Source organism: Notolepis coatsorum, assembly GCF_963971535.1.
Source record: "Notolepis coatsorum genome assembly, chromosome: 13".
Taxonomy (NCBI): Eukaryota; Metazoa; Chordata; class Actinopteri; order Aulopiformes; family Paralepididae; genus Notolepis; species Notolepis coatsorum.
In genome coordinates, this window is record NC_140177.1 from 85,716,907 (window position 1) to 85,736,400 (window position 19,494).

Consider the following 19,494-nt stretch of genomic DNA (forward strand, 5'->3'; position numbering starts at 1 on the left):
TTTTCCTTTAGAAGTATCTGTCCGCTTGATGTTCAGAAGGTCATTGATGAATTAAGATTGGGTACTAGCTGTGGTTCAGATGGTATGGAGATCAAATTCATCAAACTTGCATCTCATGTATTATCATATCCTTTGTCTGATTTATTTAATTTATCTTTAACAACTAATGAAACTCCATTAAGCTGGAAATGTGCAAAAGTAATTCCATTGCATAAAGGTGGTGATCCTTCTGATCTCAATAATTATAGACCAATTTCAATTATTAATAGTATAGCAAAAGTATTTGAAAAACAAATGTTTAATCAATTATCCCATTATGTTAATGAATCTCATATTTTATCTCCATGCCAATCTGGTTTCAGGCCAAACTACTCCACAACTACAGCCCTTCTGAAGTTGACCAATGATGTTCACTCAGCAATGGACAATAACATGGTTACTGGTGCAATATTTATAGATTTCACAAAGGCTTTTGATTTGGTTGATCATTATCTTCTTCTTGACAAACTGTGTGCTATTGGTGTCTCTAATAATTCTTTACTTTGGTTCAATTCCTATCTCCACCAGAGACGTCAGTGTGCATCATATCAGGGTAAACAGTCTGATTTTTTGATTATGGATAAAGGTGTTCCTCAAGGTTCATCTTTAGGACCATTATTATTTTCTATATTTGTTAATGATCTCACCCTGATACCATCAGACTGTCTTACTCAATTGTATGCTGACGATACAGTGTTTTATTCCTCTAAGTCTGATATTCAACAAATTCAGTACTCTTTACAGACTCATTTTGATGCTGTCCAGAAATGGTTATCTATTAACAAACTTTTATTAAATAAGAAGAAGTCCTATAGTATGCTGTTTGGTACTAGATCAAATCTGGTGCAAATATCAAATCAGTTGTTGATTACGTTTTTAGATGATGCTCCTCTTGAAAATATCGATGAATATAAGTATCTGGGTCTTTGGCTTGATTCTCAACTCACCTTCAAGTCACACACTGATGCTGTGATGAAGAAAACAAATTGTAGCCTGAGAATATTGTATCGTTCTATTAACTGTTTTTCTCTTCAGGTTAGGAAAAGAATCATTATACAGCTGGTACTTCCAATAATGGATTAAGTTTAAGTTTAAGTTTAAGTTTATTTGGATCCCCATTAGCCACAGCAGTGCTGGGGCTATTCTTCCTGGGGTCCATAACACATCAAATACAGTTACAGACGTATACACTCACAACATTTACATGTCATACAGACAATTAAAACAACAATAAAAACCCGTATACACTCATAACATTTACATGACATACAGACCATTAAAACAACAATAAAAACCCTTATACACTCACAACATTTACATGTCATACAGACAATTAAAACAACAGTAAAAACCCTAATCAAATTCATAATACAATATAAAAATACAAAATTATACAATATTTTAATAATATATCCCTATCAGACACATGCCTTTTCATCCATATCTACCTATCTCTTTATCAGACACATACATTTTAATTTACGTACACACTATCTATTAGGGAATGTCAATTTCTTTGGTTGAAAATGTTGTTTTACCACGATTTTGAAACGGCATTTACTATTCTCCTGCTTAACATGTCTGGGAAGAGAGTTCCATTCCTGCATACCACGGAACATGACAGTTCGCTTCATTGCATTCGACCTCACTTTTGGAAGTGTAAAACCTCGTGCAGAAGCATGTCTGGTGGAATGGTTGTGTCTGTCAAGACTTATTGATAAATTGTTATATAAAATTGAGGGGATCTTTGTAACAAAAATATTCCTAGTGAATACAAGGAGTGAGCAGAGTAATTTACGCAGACATAGTTTATCAAAACACCACACTAACAAATCTCCGTCCTTTAAATGTTACTTATAATAGTGTTTGCAGATTTATATTGAGGTGTCCTTATAGAACCCATCACTGTCTTATGTTTGAGTTGTTAAACTGGCTTTCTCCCCAATTCAGAAGACATTTTCATTGGTTGCTTTTTGTTTACAAATGTATTTACTTTAATTATCCCCCCTATCTAAAGCAGTTCTTAACACCATATAGTTCAACTTATAATTTAAGACACACAGATCTTCCTTTCTTTAGTATACCTCGAACCATCAAAGCTATCGGTCGACTTGCCTTTAAATATAAAGCACCAGCTGATTGGAACAAACTGCCTAGTTCACTCAGATCTCTTACTTCTTACCGGTTATTCAAGATATCTTTGTTCACTCATCTACAGACTACTTGCACCTGTTATTGATTTACTGTGTTAGGGCTTACATGTCGTTTTCAGATCAAATTATAATTTTGTATGTGTTTTTATAAGGGAACATATATATATATATATTGGTGATCCTCTTGGGAGGAATCAGTGTGGATTGTGGGGGTGAGCTTGGGAGAGCGTCTGTCAGTGTATAAGTGCATTTGTTGTCCTGTTTTTTGTTTTGTTATGTATTGTATTGTATGTTTTGTATCCTATGTTAAGGACCCCCTCGAAAACGAGATAGCATATCTCAAGGGGTTTATCCTTCAAATAAATTTCAAATTATCTGCATCAGATGAAATAACGTTTAATTTGTGTGTCCACTCGCGTGCACATCCGTGTGCGTACGTCTGCTCAGAAAAGTGCTGGGACGGCGTGGTACCGTGTGGCATGACCACTGCACCCCTGATTATTAGTGACCCACAATAGATGGAAATTATGTTAGCGAACTTACCTGATGTATAATACAGTGCAGCATTGGACACTCAACGCCACTCTGCCTTAGAAGCCCGGTGAATCCTGTGTGTTTTCCTTTCATTGTGGGTGCTCCATTGGTAACAACATCGGACAGTTTATCAAACCCCCCATATTGCTGCACGGCACTTTCAACAGCGTTGAATATGTCCACACTAGGGCTGACCCCTATTAGTCGAATAGTCGACTAATCGATCGAAAGGAGCCGTAGTCGACTGCCAACCTCTAAATCGAATGCAAAAAAAAAATATATATATATATTATAATAATAATTATTATTATTTTTTTATAAATATTGGCCTGGGGCCGCATGGAGCGTCAGTGAGGGCCGCATGCGGCCCGTGGGCCGCCAGTTGCCCCTCCCTGGTCTAGTCGGCACATATGTTGCATGTAAGGACATGTGGGCACTGTGTGGTACATGGATGACAATCCATACCTAGCAGAGGGACGATGTGCCAGAGGGGCAATGCACCTTTTGTGAACAGGCGAGGCTGGTGAAAACAGTCAAAGTTTCCATACCCAAAGCAAGTGGGATGGGGAGCAGACCGTCGGTTTCTAAACTAAGTGGCTGATAGGTACTACGGACAGCCACTTGGGGTCCTGACTTGATGACGGACTATGAGGTCGCTATCGATTGGGTCACCGGCGGGTCGGATAGCATATGGCAATGAGACCATAAAATGCGTCCGGCTCAATGTACAGTCAGGCCACAATAACCTTACTAACCGACTGAGTTAGTAGGCGAGTTGTGCTTCTGTGATCATTGTTGTAAAAGAAGGGGACTTTTTTCCGTTCATGGGAGGAGACCTTGGCCCGGAAGTGGAGACCTGCATCTCTGTTGGGGGAAAGGGGTCCTGCGTCGGGTACAAGGCGGCCCTTTTTAAACCAATGAGAAGGGTGAACCGTCACTACACATCCTGCTAAGTCCAAAGTAGAATCTGCCATCTTTAAATCACCTCGGGACCTTTATAATATGCATATTTTTGTATTTTTGTATGTTTGATTTTATAAAACAGGGGAAGTTCTTGATAAGCCTCTAGGCTTCTAACTTCTCCTTCACAATCGTTATAACTTATTATGTATTGTTTTTACTTCTGTTTAACTGTGTTAATAAACAAACAAACAAACCTTGGGCGAACGCAACATTTATTTTCAGTGAGAAACAAACAAAGTGCAATAAAAAAAGGATACATGCACCTGTTCTCCTTGGCCTTCCCTACTTAATTACCACTAGACCCCTGGCCCTTCTATCCCCTTTGTTTTACTGTGTCCTACCAGTTTTTATTGCTTTCATTGCTTTATTATGTTTTTAATATTATATCTTGCACCATATTGTTTTGTTTTTGTTGCTTTCATTGCTTTGCTATGTTTTTAATCTTATACCTTGCATAACATTATTTTGTTTTTATCAACTTGCTTGTGAAGCACTTTTGTGAGGTTTTGCCCGCTGCTCACTACCTTTTCTCTGTTTTCTTTAAGCCTACTGTTAGGAATTCCCTATTCTCTGTCTTCTTTAAGCCTACTGTTAGGAATTCCCTACTCACTCTCTCTAGCCCCCACCCTCTCGTTCTTTACCCTTAGTGGCCACACCTGTTTGATATTCTATTATCTCTCGCACCTGTGGTGGCAGGCTAATTAGTCCCCCTGTGGGCTTTAAATACCAGGGCGCTTCCCCTCGTTTTGGCGTGGGGTCGTGTTGTATACTTGCCGAGTCATATTCTCTAAACATCTAGACTCTTTCGGGAGATCCTCCGTCTGCCTATGCTGTTCCATTCTCCTGCGTCGAGATGTTTTGCTCCAGCCTTCGCCTGCTGTCGCCGTTGCCTGAGAGTGGGACTGGTCTGCGCTCCCTAGACTTCCACGGGAGGCATCCCAGTCATCCACTTCAGACCCCCCGCGCAGCTGTCGTCCTGACGCACATCCAGACCAGCGCAGACGCTCTCCAGTCCTCAGCGCGCTACGCGCATCTTCCAAGGACGCTCGAGCTTGGCACGCTCTCCAGACCAGCGCGCAACGCGCATCTTCCAAGAACCCTCGAGCTTGGACGCTCTCCAGTCCTCAGCGCGCAACGCGCATCTTCCAAGAACCCTCGAGCTTGGCACGCTCTCCAGACCGGCGCGCAACGCGCATCTCCTAGACCTTCGAGCTTGGCACGCTCCCCAGACCAGCGCGCTGGAGCGCATCTCCCAGACCTTCGTGCTTGGCGCACTCCTCCTCGCAGACGCACCCCGAGGCGTCTCTCTGTTCCGACGCGCAACGCGCATCTCCTAGACCTTCGAGCTTGGCACGCTCCCCAGACCAGCGCGCTGGAGCGCATCTCCCAGACCTTCGTGCTTGGCGCACTCCTCCTCGCAGACGCACCCCGAGGCGTCTCTCTGTTCCGACGCGCACACCAAGGTGTGGCGCGCACTCTGTTCCTCGGTTCCGACAGCGGCTACCCGGTGGACGACGCTCTCGCCACCGCCACTGTCCCGACGCGCACACCAAGGTGTGGCGCGCACTCTGTTCCTCGGCTCCGACAGCGGCTACCCGGTGGACGACGCTCTCGCCATCACCACTGTTCCGACGCGCACACCAAGGTGTGGCGCGCACTCTGTTCCTCGGCTCCGACAGTGGCTACCCGGTGGACGACATCCTCGCCATCGCCACTGGTCCAGCTCCCTGTTCCGACGCGCACACCAAGGTGTGGCGCGCACTCTGTTCCTCGGCTCCGACAGCGGCTACCCGGTGGACGATGCCCTCGTCACCGCCACTGTTCCAGCACTCTGTTCCTCGGCTCCGACAGCGGCTACCCGGTGGACGATGCCCTCGTCACCGCCACTGTTCCAGCACTCTCTCCCTCGGCTCGGACAGCCAGCCGCCCCGGTGGCGATGCCTTCGTTCCCGTTGCTGTCCCTGTACCATTACGCATGCGCCTGGGTGAGTTTTGATTGTGATGTCACTCACCCAGCGTAGTGCCCTTGCCCCCGTTCCCGCTGCTGTCCCCGTACCTTTACGCATACGTCCTGGGTGAGTTTTGATTGTGATGTCACTCACTCAGCGTAGTGCCCTTGCCCCCGTTCCCGCTGCTGTCCCCGTACCTTTACGCATACGTCCTGGGTGAGTTTTGATTGTGATGTCACTCACTCAGCGTAGTGCCCTTGCCCCCCGTTCCCGCTGCTGCCCCTTTACCTTTACGCATACGCCTGGGTGAGTTTTGATTGTGATGTCACTCACTCAGCGTAATGCCTCTTGCCCCCGTTCCCGCTGTTGTTCCTGTACCTTTACGCATACGCCTGGGTGAGTTTTGATTGTGATGTCACTCTCCCAGCGTATTGCCTCTGTTAGTTAGTTTGGACTTTTCATCTCCCAGCGTATTGCCTCTGTTAGTTAGTTTGGACATTTCATCTCCCAGCGTAATGCCTCTGTTTTTGGTTCTCACTTAGAATAGTATTTTTGGACTTTACATCTCCCCCTGTGTGTTTGTCACACGAAGATATTATTACTTTGTTCACTTTGTTATTTGGACTGTTCTGCACCTGCTCTGTTTTTTCCCCTTTTGTGCATTAACTATCTCCTCTGTCCTGCAGAGCGGCCCAGATGATTTCCACCAGTCCTCCCAGTTCCTCCCTGTTTCCCAGCCCGCCTCCGCGGGCCTCAGTCCCCTCAGTTCCCTAGTTCTCCCCTTTCTAGTTCCACCTAGTTCCTGTTCCCTAGTTCTCCCCTTTCTAGTTCCACCTAGTTCCTGGTCCCAAGTTCTCCCCTTCTAGTTCCACCTAGTTCCTTGTCCCTAGTTCCCCTAGTCCCCGTTTCTCCTGTTCCCTAGCTCTCCTAGTCCCTAGTCCTCTCTCCCTAGTTCTCCTTGTCCCTGGTTTACCTAGTCTCTAGTTCCTCTGTCCCAAGGCGTTCCCTTAACCTTCCCTTAGGCGTTCCCTTAACCTTCCCTTAGGCGTTCCCTTACTTTCCCTTAGTGTTCCCTTTTCCTGCCCGCCTCTTAAAGGCACCTTTTCCTTCCCCTCATATTATATTCCTGTATTTGTGATTCTCCCTTAAAGGGACAGTGCCCTTTTCCCTGTATTTCCCTTTTGTTCAATAAATATCTGTTTCTTGGCAAACCATCATACCTGTCTTGTGTTGTGCGATTGGGGTCGGTTACAAACCATAACAGTACGACCCCACCAAGTCTACGACCCCAGCCAGCACAGACTGTGTATGTTGAGTTTGCCTTTTTTTTTCTTGTTCCCTCTAGCTCCCCTGTTAGCCCTGTTAGCTTCCCTGTTAGCCCAGTTTAGCTTCCTTGTTAGTCCTGTTTAGCTCCCTTGTTAGCCTGTTACTCCCCTGTTTAGCTTGTTAGTCTCCCCGGTTAGCTCCCCTGTTTGCTTCCCGTTTTGCCCTGTTTGACCCCCCTGTAGCTAGCCATGCCCTGGCAGCTAACCCAGTCCCTCAGCAGAGCCCCTGTCTGCTAGCTTAGCCCCGGCTGCTAGCACAGCCTCTATGTTTATGCAGCCCTTGCTGCTGGCATAGGCCCTGTAGCTAGCCATGCCCTGGCGGCTAACCCAGTTTCCCTCTGCATGGCCTCCACTTTTTTGTGTAGTTTATCTCACACAGCTAGGACTGTCCTTCCAGCTAGCTTGTTCTCTCATGCTGGTCCAGCCCTGTCTGCCAGCCTAGCTCCGGCAGCTAGCGCAGCCTCTATGTTGATGTAGCAGTACAGCTAGCATAGGCCCTGTAGCTATCAGTGCCCTGGCAGCTACCCTTTCCCTCTGCTAGCCTAGCTCCGGCAGCTTGCGCAGCCTCTATGTTGATGTAGCAGTACAGCTAGCATAGGCCCTGTAGCTGTCAGTGCCCTGGCAGCTAACCTTCCCTCTGCTAGCCCTTTTCCCGGTGCTACCATGGTTACCCCTTTTGCTACCCTGCTTGCCCCTCAGTTCTCTAGACCCAGTTCCTCTAGACCAGTTCTCTAGACCAGTTCTCTAAACCAGTTCTCTAGACCAGTTCTCTAGCCCAGTTCTCTAGACCAGTTCTCTAGACCAGTTCTCTAGACCCAGTTCCTCTAGACCAGTTCCCCCAGTTGCCCCTCTGCTACCCTAGTTACCCCTCGGCGACCCTGTTTCTTTTGCTAGCCCCACTCTTGTGGTGGCTTCCCCTGCTGGCTTGGCCAGTACCGTCTTGTTTTGCCCCTGCCACTCTGTCTGTATTTGTTTTGGGTCGCCGGGTGGCTCCCGTTGGAGGGGGGGATACTGTGAGGTTTTGCCCGCTGCTCACTACCTTTTCTCTGTCTTCTTTAAGCCTACTGTTAGGAATTCCCTATTCTCTGTCTTCTTTAAGCCTACTGTTAGGAATTCCCTACTCACTCTCTCTAGCCCCCACCCTCTCGTTCTTTACCCTTAGTGGCCACACCTGTTTGATATTCTATTATCTCTCGCACCTGTGGTGGCAGGCTAATTAGTCCCCCTGTGTGCTTTAAATACCAGGGCGCTTCCCCTCGTTTTGGCGTGGGGTCGTGTTGTATACTTGCCGAGTCATATTCTCTAAACATCTAGACTCTTTCGGGAGATCCTCCGTCTGCCTATGCTGTTCCATTCTCCTGCGTCGAGATGTTTTGCTCCAGCCTTCGCCTGCTGTCGCCGTTGCCTGAGAGTGGGACTGGTCTGCGCTCCCTAGACTTCCACGGGAGGCATCCCAGTCATCCACTTCAGACCCCCCGCGCAGCTGTCGTCCTGACGCACATCCAGACCAGCGCAGACGCTCTCCAGTCCTCAGCGCGCTACGCGCATCTTCCAAGGACGCTCGAGCTTGGCACGCTCTCCAGACCAGCGCGCAACGCGCATCTTCCAAGAACCCTCGAGCTTGGACGCTCTCCAGTCCTCAGCGCGCAACGCGCATCTTCCAAGAACCCTCGAGCTTGGCACGCTCTCCAGACCGGCGCGCAACGCGCATCTCCTAGACCTTCGAGCTTGGCACGCTCCCCAGACCAGCGCGCTGGAGCGCATCTCCCAGACCTTCGTGCTTGGCGCACTCCTCCTCGCAGACGCACCCCGAGGCGTCTCTCTGTTCCGACGCGCAACGCGCATCTCCTAGACCTTCGAGCTTGGCACGCTCCCCAGACCAGCGCGCTGGAGCGCATCTCCCAGACCTTCGTGCTTGGCGCACTCCTCCTCGCAGACGCACCCCGAGGCGTCTCTCTGTTCCGACGCGCACACCAAGGTGTGGCGCGCACTCTGTTCCTCGGTTCCGACAGCGGCTACCCGGTGGACGACGCTCTCGCCACCGCCACTGTCCCGACGCGCACACCAAGGTGTGGCGCGCACTCTGTTCCTCGGCTCCGACAGCGGCTACCCGGTGGACGACGCTCTCGCCATCACCACTGTTCCGACGCGCACACCAAGGTGTGGCGCGCACTCTGTTCCTCGGCTCCGACAGTGGCTACCCGGTGGACGACATCCTCGCCATCGCCACTGGTCCAGCTCCCTGTTCCGACGCGCACACCAAGGTGTGGCGCGCACTCTGTTCCTCGGCTCCGACAGCGGCTACCCGGTGGACGATGCCCTCGTCACCGCCACTGTTCCAGCACTCTGTTCCTCGGCTCCGACAGCGGCTACCCGGTGGACGATGCCCTCGTCACCGCCACTGTTCCAGCACTCTCTCCCTCGGCTCGGACAGCCAGCCGCCCCGGTGGCGATGCCTTCGTTCCCGTTGCTGTCCCTGTACCATTACGCATGCGCCTGGGTGAGTTTTGATTGTGATGTCACTCACCCAGCGTAGTGCCCTTGCCCCCGTTCCCGCTGCTGTCCCCGTACCTTTACGCATACGTCCTGGGTGAGTTTTGATTGTGATGTCACTCACTCAGCGTAGTGCCCTTGCCCCCGTTCCCGCTGCTGTCCCCGTACCTTTACGCATACGTCCTGGGTGAGTTTTGATTGTGATGTCACTCACTCAGCGTAGTGCCCTTGCCCCCCGTTCCCGCTGCTGCCCCTTTACCTTTACGCATACGCCTGGGTGAGTTTTGATTGTGATGTCACTCACTCAGCGTAATGCCTCTTGCCCCCGTTCCCGCTGTTGTTCCTGTACCTTTACGCATACGCCTGGGTGAGTTTTGATTGTGATGTCACTCTCCCAGCGTATTGCCTCTGTTAGTTAGTTTGGACTTTTCATCTCCCAGCGTATTGCCTCTGTTAGTTAGTTTGGACATTTCATCTCCCAGCGTAATGCCTCTGTTTTTGGTTCTCACTTAGAATAGTATTTTTGGACTTTACATCTCCCCCTGTGTGTTTGTCACACGAAGATATTATTACTTTGTTCACTTTGTTATTTGGACTGTTCTGCACCTGCTCTGTTTTTTCCCCTTTTGTGCATTAACTATCTCCTCTGTCCTGCAGAGCGGCCCAGATGATTTCCACCAGTCCTCCCAGTTCCTCCCTGTTTCCCAGCCCGCCTCCGCGGGCCTCAGTCCCCTCAGTTCCCTAGTTCTCCCCTTTCTAGTTCCACCTAGTTCCTGTTCCCTAGTTCTCCCCTTTCTAGTTCCACCTAGTTCCTGGTCCCAAGTTCTCCCCTTCTAGTTCCACCTAGTTCCTTGTCCCTAGTTCCCCTAGTCCCCGTTTCTCCTGTTCCCTAGCTCTCCTAGTCCCTAGTCCTCTCTCCCTAGTTCTCCTTGTCCCTGGTTTACCTAGTCTCTAGTTCCTCTGTCCCAAGGCGTTCCCTTAACCTTCCCTTAGGCGTTCCCTTAACCTTCCCTTAGGCGTTCCCTTACTTTCCCTTAGTGTTCCCTTTTCCTGCCCGCCTCTTAAAGGCACCTTTTCCTTCCCCTCATATTATATTCCTGTATTTGTGATTCTCCCTTAAAGGGACAGTGCCCTTTTCCCTGTATTTCCCTTTTGTTCAATAAATATCTGTTTCTTGGCAAACCATCATACCTGTCTTGTGTTGTGCGATTGGGGTCGGTTACAAACCATAACAACTTTGGTGTCAGCTAGGGTGACCAGATCCCAATAAACCAAATGTGGGATAAATGTATGTTTGTGAGGGACAATGTGGGACCCCCCCCCCCAGCGCAGCCCCCCCCCCCCTTTTTTTTTGGTGGACTGTCCCTGTCCCCTCAATCAAGGCTCATCCGCCACTGTCCTCATTAAAATGACCACAAGCCTAATATGTTTTGCCCTTATTCATTTATTTTATTTTCCTTTTGTCTCTAATGGGTGTTATACTCAAAATAAATAAAATTACCACCCAGACTTACAATCACTTATGATTATAGGTCTGGACCCCCAGTCACACACATGCACACGCACGCACGCACGCACGCACGCACGCACGCACGCACGCACGCACGCACGCACGCACGCACGCACGCACGCACGCACGCACGCACGCACGCACGCACGCACGCACGCACGCACACACACACACACACACACACACACACACACACACACACACACACACACACACACACACACACACACACACACACACACACACACACACACACACACACACACACACACACACACACACACACACACACACACACACACACACACACACACACACACACACACACACACATACACACACACACACACACTCCCAGCTCTCCCCTCCTCTACTCTGCCACCACATAACCTGGACTAAGAACACCCCCCCGCAGGAACAGTAATGGCACAATAATAAATAATATGATTACCTTCCACCTGCACTGATTTGTGCGGGGGGTGGTTACCAAACGGCTACTTGCATCTTTTTTATTGTTATTATTCGTTTTCAATCTAAACCGTTTGGGATTGTTCTCCTCTTTTCAAGCGGTCTTCTCTTGTGCCGAGCAGCGGAGATAACAGCAGCGCATGGAACTGATCTGATCCGTAGCACGCGTGTTTATCCCAAGTTGCCTGGTTTCGTCCTGCCAGGCTCTGAAACGGACCCCCAGCGCGCGACAGCGTTGGGACTTGTTGTCATAGGATGCGGTGTTACTCGCGGCCCTATACTAGTCGCGACGCATAGAGGTTCTTCACATTGGCTGGGGAGGGACATGGTCTCAATTTGCGTGACGCGTGAAAAGAGACAGAAATGCTGTACAATCACGCGCAATGCGTGACGTCTGGCCACCCTAGTGTCAGCTGCCGCTGCCTGGAAATGTGCTATATAAATAAAACTGACTTGACTTGACTTGACTGTGTTCTGCCTCATTTATTGATGAAACGAAACCAACATCAACACAATGTACCACCAAGAGCGGAGAGTTTAGTCTCTCAAAAAGCGAGAGACTAAAGCTAACGCTGTTGTTGTTAGCTTACATGCTAATGTGAATGGGATCGGCCATAACATTGCGCTAGGCTAGCTACCATAGCATAGTACAGCTAGTTGAATGGATAAATGTTATTTAACATTGCAGAATGGGTACAATACAATACGGCTCAATACAAACAGTTGTTAAGGGGCCCAGGGGGTGCAGTCATCAACACAATGTACCACCAAGAGCGGAGTTTAGTCTCACAAAAAGCGAGAGACTAAAGCTAACGCTGTTGTTGTTAGCTTACATGCTAACGTGAATGGGATCTGCCATAGCATTGCGGCTAGGCTAGCTACCATAGCATAGTACAGCTAGTTGAATGGATAAACTTTTTTTTTTTTTTTGTACAATATTTTTATTGGGTTTTACAGTACACATTTCACGTTTTCATTATCGTCAGTTATTCTTAATTCCTTTTCTCCACAAGATTATACGTATACCCACATACCCCCTCCCCCCTCCCCTTTTCTCTCTCTTAGCATCTTTGAGTTGAATAAATTTAAATTGTTTGGTTCTCAGGTTCAGATTTATTGGATATAAATGTAACAATATCATGTTGGAGTCTAGTGGGATATTCACTGACAGGATATCTTTGATTTTATTCACCACCTCCCCCCAGAACTTCTTGATTTTGTCACATTCCCAAATACAATGTATAAAAGTTCCCCGATCCTCGGTACATTTAAAGCACCTATCTGGTGTGTTGCTGTTGTATTTATTCAGTTTGACAGGGGTTATATAAGTCCGCATCAGCCATTTGTATTGAAGTAGTTTTAAGCTAGTGTTGGCTGTTTGTGTCTGAGCCTCCTCGCATGCTCTGTTCCAGTCCTCGTTTGAGATCTCCTCTCCCAAGTCCCGCCTCCATGACTCCAATCTAGATATGACATCTCGTCTGAACCAGATACAAGCCAGTTATAGAACATTGATAACAGGCCTTTGCTATTGCAGTTCTTGATGGTAATTTTTTCTAAAGATGAAAGTGTAGGAATTGCCAGTGATTGGTTTTGCAGAGAGGAAATGAAACTTCTCAGTTGCAAGTATTTAAAAAAATGCTTCCTTGGGATGTTGTATTTTATTGATAGTTCCTCAAAAGGCATCAAGACCCCATCTTTGTAAAGGTCAGATATTTTACTTATTCCTTCTTTTGTCCATAGTTTGAATCCAGCATCCAGTTTGCCTGGTTTAAATGAGACGTTTCCCCAGATTGGGCTGAATTGCGACATGGAGTTGATTATTTTCATACATTTATTTACCTCATACCATACATTAATCATGTTGAGCACTATGGGGTGTGTAGTATGTTTTCTTAAATATTTTGGCTCAGCTGAATACATGTATAAATGTAGTGGTAGTTGCATTGGGTATGCTTCCACTCCCATCCATGATGGTGGATCTTCCTTAGAAAAATAAAACATTACAGTTCTCAATTGTGCAGCCAGGTAATACCAATGACGGTTAGGACAGGTCAACCCCCCTGCATCGAATGGAAGGTACAACAGAGATAGGCGGACTCTAGGACATTTCTTACGCCATATAAATTTTGAGATGAGAGACGCAATCTTTCCGAACATTCCTACCGGTGGTGCCAGAGGGATATTTTGAAATAAGTATAGGAACTTTGGTAGTATGGACATCTTTAGTATGTTTATCCTCCCTATCACAGAGATGGGCAAGAACATCCATCTCTCTATGGATTTGAATACAGAGTCTATCATAGGTTCATAGTTTATTGATGCTATATTTTCTATTTGGGGTATTATTTTGATGCCCAGATAAGTGAAGCTGTTCGAGAGCTTGAAAGGGAATTCTTGTTGGTCAGCGGTTTTTCTCTCATTGTCATTAAGCAGCATAAGTGATGATTTTGAGGCGTTTAGTTTATATCCGGAGATACTACCGAACTGATCAATTATATCAAACAGTGCGGGTATCGATGTATCTAGGTTTTTTAGGAACAAAATTACATCGTCCGCAAAAAGGGCTATTCTGTGATCGTTATTACCGATTTCAATCCCATGTAGCTGTCTGTTAGTCCTGATTGCTATTGCTAACGGTTCAATAGCTAAAATGAACAAAAGCGGTGATAAAGGCGAGCCTTGAGGGCAACCCCTGGTGATATTAAAGGGTTTAGATGTCACTTTGTTTGTTAGTACCTCAGCTACAGAGTTTAGGTGTAGTAATTTGATCCAGTTACAAAAGTAATTTCCAAATCCAAATCGATCAATAACATCAAAAAGATAAGCCCATTCCACCCTATCGAAGGCCTTCTCCGCATCGAGCGAGAGAAGACATGTGTCCCTCTCTCCTTTTTGGTTGTATAGGATGTTGAAGACCCGTCTGACATTGTGAAATCCCTGTCTCCCTTTTATGAACCCATTTTGATCGTCTCCCACTATCTCTGGGAGCACGTCCTCTATTCTTTTGGCCAAGATTTTACTAAGGATTTTGGTGTTGTTGTTTATCAAACTTATAGGACAGAGGTTCTCCCATTTAGTATTGGTTTTGCCTGGTTTTGTGAGCAGGATAATCAGGGCCTCTTTCATTGATGCGGGTAAGTAGCCATTTTCAAAGGATTCTAGGTACATTTCAAAAAGGGGGGTCACTAATTTATCTTTAAAATGTTTATATAGGTAAATTGAGAGGCCGTCTGGTCCCGCTGTTTTTCCAGATTTTAATGCTCCTATGGCCTCTGATATCTCTGTTATGTTTAATTGTTCGTCCTGGGTTTTCTTTCTTTCTTCAGAGATTTTGGGGATGTTAAGGTTATCAAGAAATTTTGTTTGTGTATCTTCACTAATGTTATATTCTGAGCTATATAGTTTTTCATAAAAGGTTCTAAATGTTGTGTTAATCTCTAATGGATCGATTATATTATTTCCATTTCCGTCCTCTATGTTAGTGATTGTCCTCTCAGTCTGTTGTTTTTCGATGCGCCATGCAAGGAGTCTACCAGGTTTTTCTCCTTGGTCGTAATAGTTCTGTTTTAGCCTCATCACATTTGCAGCAGCTTTATCGTATGTTATCTCGTTGTATTGAGTTCTAAGTATTAATAATTGTTTTGAAATGAGATGTTCATTCTGTCCTTTCTGAAACCTTTCATTCTCAAACATTTTGATTTTGGATTCCAGATCTCTAATTTCTTTCATTCTTTCTCTTGTCGTTCTACTTGTGTAGCTTATAATTTGACCTCTAATATATGCCTTGAAGGCTTCCCATCTAATTGTGGCCGACGTTGGAGTCGTGTTAATTTCAAAGTATATATCAATTTGTTCTCCCAAAAAAAGTAAACATTTTGGATCTTTCATCCATTTTGTTTGAAATCTCCATTTATGAGATTTGTGTATCAGTTTTGGTTCCACATATACCATATACACAGCTGCATGGTCTGATATGACTATGCTGTTGTGTTTACATCCTCTAATGTTAGGTAGTAGTTCTGTTGATATCAGGAAGTAGTCTATTCTGGAGTAACTTTTGTATGTACTCGAGTAGCAGGAAAATTCTTTCTTTGATGGATTTAGGTGCCGGTGCCTCCATATATCCAGTAGGTTCAGCTCTTTTATAAAATAGTGTAATGTTTTCCTGTATCTTGTGTGGGTGTTATCCACTCCGAATGATCTATCTTCCTTTGGGTCGAGGGTGCAGTTAAAGTCCCCAGCGATAATATATTTGCCTGGTAGTGTTGAGATTTTTAGAAATAGATTATTATAGAAGTTAACGTCATCATTATTTGGTCCATATACGTTGATTAAATTGAGGTGTTCAGAGAGAAGGCGACCTTGTATAATCAAGAATCTACCATTAGGATCCTTTATCACCTCTTCAATTTGGAATGGAATAGACCTGTGTATTAGTGTCATTACACCTCTAGCATTGGTAGAGTATGAGGTTGAGATGACCTGTCCTGGCCACCTCCGTTGTATTTTAGGTGTGTCGTTCGCTAGTAAGTGTGACGCCTATAAAAACACAATCTTGGCTTTTAGTTGGCTGTTCATAACTTGTTTTACTTTAGTACGTTTTTGAAGGCCTCTGCAGTTCCATGAAATATATTCAATTAAGGTATCTGCCATTTTGCATTAGTTGTTTTGTCTATCTGAGACTGTTGTAAAGATTCGGATGTCATGGTGTAACGATATTGAAATAAGAGAAAAATAAAAATAAAAACTAATAAAGTTGGTTGGTACCATAGTACAGAGAGAGAGAGATTACCCTACCCCTAACATGCCCGAGTTGGCCACTCGGGCAACCCTTAACCCTTACTAAGTAGCTTCCTTTTCGAGCTCGAAATATGTCCACATCACTGTGAGGAATCATATTTCCTTTACCTCTACTCTATACTACCTGAGGTGTGTGACCGTTGGTACAAGAACAATCTAAAATCAAACATGAACATCAAATATAAATCAAAGTGTGTGAACCGTTAAGCATTGGTACTACAGTACATATGTCTTATGTCCACCTAGAATAGTAAGCTACCAATGGTAACCTTTTGGTACACTTTTAGAGAGCTGTTTAGCCCTCAAAATAAACGTGTGAAAGTGTATATACACCCACACATATAAAATATATACAAAAAAACAATAACAAAAAACATATACATTTCACTTGATTCAGTTTTTTTCTTTTTTTTTAAACAATCATTCGATGACACTCAAAAGTCAACTGATTAACTGCCAGAATCTTGTTTGGTGCCATAACATATTGGAAAATATAACTTCGAAAGGCCTAAGTAATGTTATGTTTACTATAGGTAAAACAGAGGATACGTGTTACATCACCTATCTACGTTTGAGGGACACGTTTCAGCAGCAGTCAGTTGTGTACTCCTCGACAAAGGTAAGAGAAAATGTAAGAATAAAAAAAAATAGAAGTGAGAATGCTGAAGCAACAGTTCATATGATCTGTTGCTTCTGCTAGGCGAATTACATCAGTCAAACAGCTAACGCTGCCATGTTGTTTAGCCTGTCGGCTAAGTAGGCTACTGGTGGTAAACAGTTATAATGTTGTATGCTTATTGTGGATAACACAAAAGATAGGTTATATAGTGTTCGTGTTTATGTAGCCTACTCACCCGGCAGGACAAGAAGTGAAAGCTTAACATTTTCTGAGTGTCCTCGATAGTCCATTCTAGGTTAGCTGTCTCAGTTATACAGCTAGCACAGCCAGCTAGCCTACTAGATAGCTTGTCGGCTAACCTGCCAATACGACCAGCTATGCAATATTTTGGTTATTTAGGCACAGTCATCGTTTTCAGATAGTTTTGGGTGAAGTCGGTGGCCAAAGCTGAGTCTTCGAATCGGTGTGTCGAGTTGTCCGGTAAAGTTATCCTCAGAACTGCAGGATAAACAAGTCCATACTTCACTCCAGTGCAGGTTCGCAGCAAGCGTTTCACCTCACCAAAGCTAGCTCGCTTCTTAGCTACTGCCGTTGTATAGTCCGCGAAGATAGAGATCCTTTTCCCATCGAGGAGCAGGGGAGACCTTTTCCCCGCTTGCTGCATCATATCGTTGCGAACGTGGAAGAAATGTACTCTGATGACAAACGGTCGTGGGGGCTCTCCTTCTCGGGGGCGGCTTCGCAGGGTGCGGTGAGCGCGGTCCAGTAGCGGCTTCTCCTCCAGGCCGAGTAGCTTTTGGAGCAGCCCGGCTATGTATTCCGTTGGTCGTGGACCCTCTACTCCCTCTGGTACACCTAGCAGTCGGATGTTGTTTCTCCGCATTCTGCTCTCCATATCCTCACATCTGTTGTCTAGGTATTCTACCCTAGTCACCATGGAGCCGACGGTGGTTTCCAGCTCACGGATGCGGGTGCTGTTATCTGTGTTGCCGCGTTCCAACTCCACTATAACCTCTCCTTGCGTTTCGAGTTTGTTTTGTACTTTCTCAATCGATTTCTTTAGCTCGTCTTTGACTGACAGCATCTCCGATCTGAGAGAGTTTGAAAGGGAGTCGATTTTGGCAAAGATATCAGTCTTAAGAGAGCCCATCATGGCTTGTAGTAGTCCAGCGGTTAGGATCCCGGTTTCGTCACCGGCCTCCGTGGCGTTTTGTGGTGGGCCTCCTTTTCGTGTATTCGGCATTATAAGTTATATTTCAGCACTGATATCACCGATAGTTCATCAATTTCGGGTTGAAATACTGTTCAAACACCTACTCAACACATGTGTTCAATTTGATAGGAGTATAATATACAAGTTTAGTCACACACTCAGGAGCGGTGGGGAAGCGTGTCTTACATCCTCCTTCCTCCTCTCACACTTTTTACTATTTTCACCTGTTGGGATAAACGTTATTTAACATTGCAGAATGGGTACAATACAATACGGCTCAATACACAATTGTTAAGGGGACCAAGGGGTGCAGACATGCAGCGGGCGGAGAGAGACTTGGGGGGGGGGGGGGGGGGGGGGGGGGGCAACATGAGCGAATGAGAGAGGAACCAGACATCTAGAGCGAAGAGCGGATTTCTCGGCTGCTCCGCGCCGCTCACATGCTCTGATCCTGATGTAGAATCTGGGCGGTTGTGCCACAATAATATTGCATGTGTGTGATTGGAAAAGCAAGACTCTCTGTAATAGATGAAGCTCTGAAGAATGTTGTGAGGGGATAAAACTGTAACCTCCTCTCATGAATGTCTTGGTCGATATTGGCCAAATAGTTGATTAATGTAAGGTGCAGACATGTGACACTGATGGTTGTCTTATGAAGGGCTCTGCGTTAAGCTTTTAATAGGCTGGCAGAGCGGGTGGGAAACATCAAATTAAAGGTGGTTTGTACCATGCACAGTGGATGAGTTGGTGGAAGGAAGCCGTTGGGGATTCACCTGTCCGAGCCAAGGGTCTTTCGGGATACGAGGATGATCGTGTAAGTATGATACACGCTCAAAGAGTGGTGATGTGCTGGAACCTAAGGCAACAGTCCAGTAAAATGGGTACAGCACAAAGAAATGAGAGGATGTGATTTAGTTGAATAATAACATACAGAAGCCAAAAATAATAGCATAGTACATAAATAGTAATTTGGAAAATAAGTTGTCAACTCAGGACAATAATAATGTATCTGAGGGAGAACAATTTGGAGTTCCTATCAACTGTTGTGAATAAGTAACCTGCATTGTCCACCGAAGCAAAATAACCTGTTGTAGGACGCTGAGGGGAGATTAGTTTGCCAGCATTCCACAAAGAGTGGTACGAGGAAACCAAGGATTCCATCGGTACTGACATTCCAAGGCGCTGGTCAGTGTCCACCAAGGACTCCCATTGGGTACCACATCACAGCGCGTACCAAGGGATCAGAGAGAAGTCTAGCTCTCGAACATTGAGAGCTCCGGCCAACTCACTGAACAGGTTGAGGAACCAGAGGAGGCATCGCTGAGGCCAATACCAGAGGCTGCAGTGGGGAGCGAAGGAGACCCAAAAGCCAGGCTATCTACAGGAAGAGGACAGCCTTCTCATCAGACCTGCTCCGGCTGTCAGCTA

General features: G+C 46.0%; 1 protein-coding gene across 1 annotated transcript in view; it reads right to left on the reverse strand.

Annotated features, from left to right (window-relative positions):
• brinp2 (bone morphogenetic protein/retinoic acid inducible neural-specific 2) overlaps positions 1-19,494 on the reverse strand; it is a gene marked incomplete at its 3' end in the record, with an annotated part of 430,343 nt that overhangs the window by 398,632 nt on the left and 12,217 nt on the right.